We start from the raw sequence: 9,023 nt of genomic DNA, 5'->3' as shown, positions 1-9,023 counted from the left end.
GTCGTGGGATTGCTCTGTTGCCGGAGAGATGGGAAAAAGTAGTAGAAAATGGAGGAAATTACTTTGATTAAGGTATTCATTCATCTTCCCTTCGAAAAAAATCAATTTTCGAGACGAAAAAACGATAGGAATTAAGTTTAACACCTAATATTACATGTGACTTCTCAGTAAAAATACGCAAGTTCTATAATTAATATTTTTCATTAATACAAATTACATCATCCTCTAACTTAATGCCACGTCTCATAATGTAGCAAAAATGTCACTTCTTGTTTGATTAACACACTAGTCATATTTAGTTTAAATTGGAATATAGGTAAGAGTAATATTGTAAGAGTTGATACGTCTTATACCGACATTGTAAGTAGCGAAGTATGCAAAAGGCATTCAGTTACCGGGGATTTGAATCTGTGTCTCTTCTGTGACATGTAGGAGATGTAGGAGATGTTGGGATTCGTAATAGTGATCGGCAGCTCGAGGAAAGATGAAATAGTGGAGATCACTGATGTGTAAAAGTCGGATTCGTCGACTGAATGGGCAGATTGCTTCGAGTGATGTCATAATCGGTAGATTCAGATTCAGGTAAGTCACCGAGGGCGAATATATCGGTTCTGTAGGCGGTATGATTGATTACAATATGATCGGATAATATTTAGATATTGTAGTCGAATTGAAGAACAATATTGTCTAGAGCTTTGACCTCCCCCCTGAACTGAGGTCTATGTAAGGTTCTCGTGCTGTCCAGATTCTGTGTTGTTTCTTCCAATGGGACTATTATTATCGAGTAGTTGTGTCTGTCCTTATTTATTTATCTTCACCAATACGTAGATTTGCGTGATATCGCTGCTTTCTGTCGGCAAAACCATAACTTAAGTCTGCTTTTGTTTCGTCCATTTTTTTTCACGTCTTCAGTTGAGGATTTCTCAACTTTATCTTGTTCTTCCTGAGGAGCAACCAGGATAAGCTGAAGATCCGTTTTTGCCTTCTTCTCTGATTCTAGCGAGACTAATGTAGCGATATCATATTTACATGTCATTTACGTTTGACGTAGTGACGGTGGTCAACAGATTTTTCTACGCTTTATACGAGGCCTGAGATTCTTTGACGGAAGACTTGAAAATTGTTGGAGCCGTTTGTTTCGACTGAGCGACCGTCTTGGCGATCGGCGAATTGGTGATAGCGACGACCGACTGGCGACTGCTTTGTTTGAGCGCTTTGCACCGTTGACACAGTCGGCTCTTGCATTTTCTAGACGACAATCTTTTAAGTTTGAATCTGCGGCTGCCAGTTCGAGGAATGACGACATTTTGTATGATTGATGACATGACGGTTTTGCCCTTTGGCTGCACTTACAGCACCATTGTTATCGTTTGGTGCCTATCGCTCGGCGAAACGACGTCTTGAATTACTTGATACTTACAATGTTGATATAAAAAGTGCCCAGTAAGAAATGACTAATTGAATTGGTATCAAACTGACATGACGAAGTCAATTTAATATCAATTACATATCTAATTGTCGGTCATTTCTCGCTGGGTTAGAACCTTTATTCCAACTTAAACTAAGGATAACGAATATGAAACTTATGAAATCCAAACGAGTGGTGACATTCGTGCTACATTGCGAGATGTGGCTTTCAGTTAGAAGATGATGGAATATTATATCAATGCAAAATATTAATTTTTAAATTTACGTATTTTTTCTGAGAAATCGCATGTAATTTTTGGAGAAACTTTTGGGAAGAATACGTTTTGTGTCGAAACGTGAGTGCTGGATTGCGTGGGGTTTACATTAGAGGACTGAACTGAGACTGAATGGCGTGAAACAGCGTTGTATGGACAAATCTTGAAAAATTCCTTAATATATATTCTCTATGTTTGTTTATAAAGAATTATCACGCTACGATTCCATAATAGTCTAAGATTTTATTAACATTTATACACACCAAGATTGCGTTCCGATATTAATTGTCAGTACTGAAAATTTATGGTACACGTAATGTGTACTATAGATTTGAAGTACTCACAATGAATATCGGAACGCAATTCAAACACGTACATTAAGTTTAACAGAGAATAAGAGACCAACGTGAAATATTTTATCGATCCATTGCATGAAAAATCATATTATAAAAGTGTACAACCAAAGAAAAGTAAACCAAACAAAAAAAACTCTAAAAAGGAAAAAAGGTACCCAAATAAGTACATGGTGTTAAAAAAAGCGATATTAACCGCCACCAAGCAGCAAAAGCTGTAACTAATAGCGTTTTCGATTGGGGTGCACTGGCTGCACTCAGTATCAAGAGCGTGTTCGATTGGCAGTGCCAATGCGCACTTGACTAGTGTCACGTGTTCATTTGATCGCACGACACTCGCGTAGTGCGCACTCAGTGCGCACTAAGTGGCACGAGATATTTTGACGGTGCCAGTTCAGTGCACGTTTTATCACAGTTAAGGATATACATAAGGACAAGCAAATCTGCGCAGTTGAATTGAAAATGGGGTCTTGTCCCTCTTAATATCTTTTACTGTGGTTTTGTAACATTTTGTTGAACATTGCTTCAAAGTGAACAAAAATGAGTGTCAGCTTTAGCACTGACAATCTTGGCGTATTCTTTTGAACTTGCACTATTCAGTGCAACTCATGGAACTCGTCCAGTGTTGGTGTGAACTGAGTGCGCACTGGTGCGCACTAACTTTTGCCCAATCGAAAACGCTATAAGCCTCTCTGAAGTTAAAATAATTTTTTTTAACTCTATGCTGTAGATAACAATTTATAAATTAATAAAAAAATGAAATCAATTAATTTGGCTACTGAGAGATTTAGTTACAAATCCGAGGACGTAGAGGGATGTTCATCAGCACTAAACAAACACAAAAACATGTATTTTCTCTTGCGTTTGTTTTATATAAATTCTCGGACATGAGAGTTAAATATCGAGCATCAACTATCATGGTTTGAGCCGTTTCTCCTCTCGCCCTTAGAATTGATTTGAACACGCATAAAGATTGAACGTTACTCGGATGAAGTTTATTACGTTTTTTGGATTTTACGTCTGTCAGCACGGAAAACACTCTTTCGGCATCAGCGTTAGAATTTGGAATAGATCGAATTGCATTAATTAATTTAGTTAAAACTGGATATCTAAATTTTCCATTTGCCTTTTTAGTTGTCATTATTGTTTTCCATGCTTCATCAAAATGTAAATTAATTATTGTCATTTTCCGCTCTGATGTGAAATCTTTTTTTAGAAATTGCCATTCTTCTTTTAATATCTCCTCATCAAATCCGCCGAATCGTTGGGCAACAAAAAGAACATCCTGAACGGAGTTGTTCGGGCTGTTTTTTTCGTCTTCTTGCTGCAAAGCAAATTTAGGTTCAAAGATCCTCAATTTACTCAGAAATTCGTCCTTAACAAAAAGTTTGTTACGAATTTCTTTCGCAGCGATGTCATAGAATGCCAAACAATTGTCATAAACTGATTTGACAATCTTACTCTGACCTTCCTGGTTCAATCGATCAAGAAGATCTTGGCAAGCTTCTCCAACCATAACTTGATCAGCAGATAAACGATTACACGCAAGCAAAAGATTAATTGCACCCATCGAAACAAAATTCAATAATGGTGCTTTTACAACATTTTTAAGAACGGTTTTCAAAAGATTTTCCGCAGCTGCCTGAAGTAAATGAACTTTTGTTTCTTCAGTTTTTGAAAAGACGCATTAAACTTATTAAATGCATCCAGAATATACTCAAGAAACAAAAGATATGCTTGTATTTCTGAATTTTGCGTCAGAGATAGTAAAGCAGCCCCAAACTTTGATTTCTCGCTCAATTGCTCTTCTTGCAAAAATTTTAATAGCACATCCCAATTTTCGTTCAGTCTAGCCACGCATGCATGACGTGAAAGCCATCGCGTTACAGACAGTTTTAAAATTTTCCTACAAGTACCATCAAAACAAAATGATTTTTGGAATTGCTCAAAAATATACGCGCGCTTGGGACTGCTAGAGATAAACGATGCCACTTTTCGCAAAAGCTCCTCGCATGCTTCAGGAATTGCGCTGCAAGCTGCATTTGCTACTAATGCAGATGTGACAAGGACATGGCATCGTTATCAAACTTTTGCAATGTTTTTGTAATTTAATTTTAAATGATTCGCATTTTCCTGTCATAACAGAAGCGTTATCACAGGAAAGAGCGAGAACGTTTGAAAACAAAATTTGTTTTTTTTTCCACGTTTCGGCTCTAAAATTTGTAAATAATTTTTCGGCACTACAATCACTCGCGTCCAAATGAATTAATTCTAATAATTCCATTCGAACATTCAAAGTCTGAGGATCAACGTACCGAACAAGAACCGTCATCCATTTGTCATTAGTTAAGTCAGATGTTTCGTCAACAAAAATAGAAAATTTATTATTTTGTAATTTTTCGACCAATCATTCCTGTTCGCGAACACATAAGACATCCTTTATTACTCTTTCGGTGCTTTATTCCGATTCATCCTCATACTTTTCAAGACTTCCGGATCTTCTCCGAAGTCTTGAAAAAAACTTAAGATTGATTCTGCTGTTTTAAATGGAATGTTTTCCTCGGCAATTAATGCTGCAAATTTTATTCTCGCGATTTTTTTCCGATCTTCAAAAGGCACAGGTTCTTCGTCATGCGTATTCAAATCTACACTGAAACCCCTTTTCTGACACTCCGAAACATGTTTCTTGCTGTCAGAATGCCGCATAAGCTTGTCGAAACCACATCGAAGCTTTAGATTGCAGAAGGAGCGAAAACAATTGAAAGGATCGTTCGGGATTGTTTGCAGCCATGGTTTGAATTGTTCATTTTCGAGCCATGAATGACAAAATTTCCTTTCACGAGGTTCCTTTTCAATGATATTTACATCATCAGAGCAATTATTTACCATGTTAGTTCGATGAGCTTTCGATTCAGCATGCTTAAAAACTCCTGATGAGCAAGAAAACGTTTTATTACAAGGGATACAAAAATATGAACTATCATCGTTAGGAACTTTTTTAATCCAAGATTTACATTTCTTGTTTTCTAGCGAATCGTGAGAAAATTTACGTCTTTTTGCGTGCTTAGAATCTATGCATTCCTATCTATGTATATTGAAGAATACAAAAATACAAAAGAAACAATTAAAGAAAGATATAAAACAAAGAAAAACAGCAAGTAGTGAAAAAAAGATAAAGTGTAACTGTAATTACCTTTACAGGAATGCACACTATTGTCTAGAAAGAGGGAGAGAAAAAACGTCTAACAACGTAACCATCAAACTAATACGGGTGGCACCCAGTTAGACACGGGCACACGGCTCAATTGGACACGAGCCACTCACAGCGCTTGAGACTACAAAGCTCCTAAGGACTGGTCGCTGTGATTGGTGGTGTCCAATCGAGCCGTGATCAATCGGGATCACCCCAACTAATACTACATTCAAAATAAATCCTACTACAAAAGGAAAACTACTTTACACGTTAAATTGTACACAGAATACAAATAATAATCTAACAATATAATTTTCTAATCACTACAGGAATCTAATTTCACTACAGGAATTTTAAGAATCTCTAATCGCATACGTGCAAAGCATGAAGCGAGTAGAAACAAATACACATCGCATAAAAAGATAATTTCATGTCGATGGGGGGTCATGAAGTTTGCACTGGTTACGGGGCAATTGCACAGTGCTAGCGGTCCCACTTTTCATCGCACCCTGATGCAAAGTTTTTCCGGAACTTTTATATGAATGATTACATCTACGAAAAATACTGAAAAAGTTTATATTCTTTTTGGAACATTTAGTATTCAATTTCTGATATATTAAAAAATATGTAACACTTACATATTTTTCGAAAATCGCAAACAATAAATATTTCCTAAACTGTCGGGTTTTTTAAAATCATTTTTGCTATTAATTGAAGGGTTATATGATTATTAAAATTTATTAAAATTTATTTATTAAAATCGTTATCTAGAATGTGTGTGCATATCTTTTTATCCGTTATACAGGAATACGCCGAGCGGCCGAGAAAGTACATTTTCGGTTTTCGGTCTTATAATAAGCGACTAGTAGAGGAAGCGAGACAGCGAGAGAGAGCGGCCATCCGTTTCGCTGTAATACTCGCTTGTGTGTACGAGTTACTGGTAGAGCGAGAAGGATGGACGCTCTCTCTCGCTGTCTCGCTCGCTCTCGCGCAGCGGCGAAGTCGGCCGACTCGCTGTCAGTAGGTGTCTGCTTGGTGGGGGTAAAAGTGGTGGGGTGGGATTTCCGTGTTGCCGAGGACCAAATGTGCATTATTGCTTCTCGCTCTAGTAACTTGTAAACACAAGCGAGTATTAGAGCGAGAAGTTTGCTCTCTCTCACTATCTCGCTCGCTCTCGCGCAGCGGCGCAGTTGACCGACTCGGTGCCAGCAGGTGTCTACTTGGTGGGGGTAAAAGTGAAGGGGGGGTTTTCCGTGGTGCCGGACAGTGATGCACATTTGAATCCCCGGCAACACTGAATCTAGCCCCACCACTTGTACCCCCACGAAGCAGACACCTACCGGCATCGAATCAGCCGTCTTCGCCGCTGCGCAAGAGCGAGCGACACAGCGAGAGACAGCGCCGGTCCTTCTCGCTCTACAAGCGAGTATTAGAGCGACAAGGACGGCCGCTTTCTCTCGCTGTCTCGCTTCCTCTAGTATCGTAGTCGCTTGTTATAAGCGACCGAAAACTGAAAATGTACTTTCTCGGCTGCTCGGCGTATTCCTGTACAGGATATCCCGACCTTTTTTGCCAATCACTTTGTGTTCATAGAGCGGATTAAACTGAGTCCAAAAGTCCTCTACCATTTTGCAATTTTCGCAACAGTTAACAAGATATTAATTACTAAAAATTGCAAAATATTGGTCTTGAATAATTTTTTACTCAAATACTATCAACTTTACAGAAAAACTGCAAGAGAAAAAAATTATTTATTTTCTTCTCATATAAAGTTCTGAGAATTTTTTCAGAATTTTTATTGAATTTTTTAATATTGTATTTTCTCATGTTGATAAAAATAAGAAAATGCAGTACTAAAAAGTTGATAAAAAATTCTCAAAATTTTATGAGAAGAAAATAAATAATTTTTGTCTCTTGCAGTTTTTCTGTAAAGTTGATAGTATTTGAGTAAAATATTAATCAAAACTAATATTTTGCAATTTTTAGTAATTAATATCTTGTTAACTACTGCATAAATTGCAAAATGGTAGAGGAATTTTCGACTCAGTTTAGTCCGCTCTATCTACACAAAAGTGATTGGCAAAAAAGGGACACCCTGTATAAGGGATAAAGAAGCATGAACACACAGTTTAGATAACGATTTTAATAAATAGATTTTAATAAATTTTAATAATTATATAACCCTTCCATTAATAGCAAAAATGATTTTAATGTTAAAAAAATCCAAATGTGTTTCAAACATGGCGTTTTTCGTAATATCTTTCCAGCACATTCACATATTTTCTTTGGAAATACGCTCGTGTTGGTATCTTAATATTTTTTCAAAATTTGAAAATTGGCACTTTACAATTAAAAACGGTAAAAATTAGTATTAGTCTAATTATTTATTTACTTTTTATTTTTAAAAATGCATATTTCAATAATTTTATAATATTAAATATTAATAATATATATATTAATGTTATTCGTAATATTAATATGACATTAGTAAAATAGTCAATTATCAATATTATTATTATTACTTAAAAAATGCAATTTTATAATAAGAAAAAATCCAATATAGATTAAATAATCGTTTCAATTTTTTTTTAACTATAAAATGCAAATTTTAAACATTTGATAAAAATGTGTGTTCAAATATGAACTAAGTTCTACCAAAAAAATTCCGTCTATAACAATACTCCAAGAATATTACTGCAAATTACCAATTTCAAAATTTTAAAACAATATATATTACACATATCAATACAAATGTTCTACCCAACAAATTCTGTGCGTATACTCGTAACTTCACGTTTGAAAAACATTATATTTCTTTTTAATCTTAAAATAAACTTTATAAACTACTCTTTTTCTTCTCTAATGTCTTTATTACATTTTTTCAATTTTTTGATACATATGTTCAGGGTGTTACGTAATGCTATTGAGATTTTCTCCGTATTTTGAGTCAATGCATTTAAGCAATTTACTCGGGGATCGGAGATTAGGTTGTACGGTTAATAATGTTCACTGGGAAGTATTGGATAGTTTTTCTGTATACGGGAAAGGATCGTGATTTGAAATGAGAGCTGATTTTATATGAAACCTTAATCTCCTCTCTCGCTGTCTTCGTCCACCTTTAGTAGGCATGGAAATAATGCAAAAATTATTAATGTTCAGAAGAACTGCTGTAAGACGGGGGCCACGCTGTTGGCAGCGACAATCATAACAGTCCTCTGGATATGAGATAATTATGAATATCCTGTGAATGCTATAAGACGGGGGCCACGCTATTGGCAGCGACCATCGTAACAATCCTCCGAATGTGAGATAATTATGAATATTCCGAGAAAGTGTTATAAGACGGGGGCCACGCTATTGGCAGCGACAGTCGCAACAGCCCCTCGGATACTCATATATATGTACTTGAATGTAATTGAGTGAGACGCAGAGCAGAGATTTAGGTTTGAGCGATTTGATATATTCAATATTTTCGTTTAATAATAAAAAGAAAAATATAAGAGTGAAACAGAACAATAAAAAAAAGGGAAACATAAGAGTGTATTTCTGAGGAAGCGCGAGGATAGTTCTCACCTTGATCTAGTTGATTTCTGACTAAAACTGTAAGTAAGAATGAATAAAATACTGACTTGAATAAAAGAATTAACTGTATGACTATGTAACTGACTTGAATAAAAGAATTAACGGTCTTGAACTGAATTGAATTGAAGAATAACTGTCTTGGATAAAAGAATGACTGACTTATAGCGTATTTCACTGGTTGCACTGGTGCGCACTCAGTGCACATTAAGGCTG

The sequence above is a fragment of the Trachymyrmex cornetzi genome, unplaced genomic scaffold (assembly GCF_001594075.2).
Source record: "Trachymyrmex cornetzi isolate Tcor2-1 unplaced genomic scaffold, Tcor1.1 scaffold1636, whole genome shotgun sequence".
Lineage (NCBI taxonomy): Eukaryota > Metazoa > Arthropoda > Insecta > Hymenoptera > Formicidae > Trachymyrmex > Trachymyrmex cornetzi.
This window is presented reverse-complemented; position numbering follows the sequence as displayed.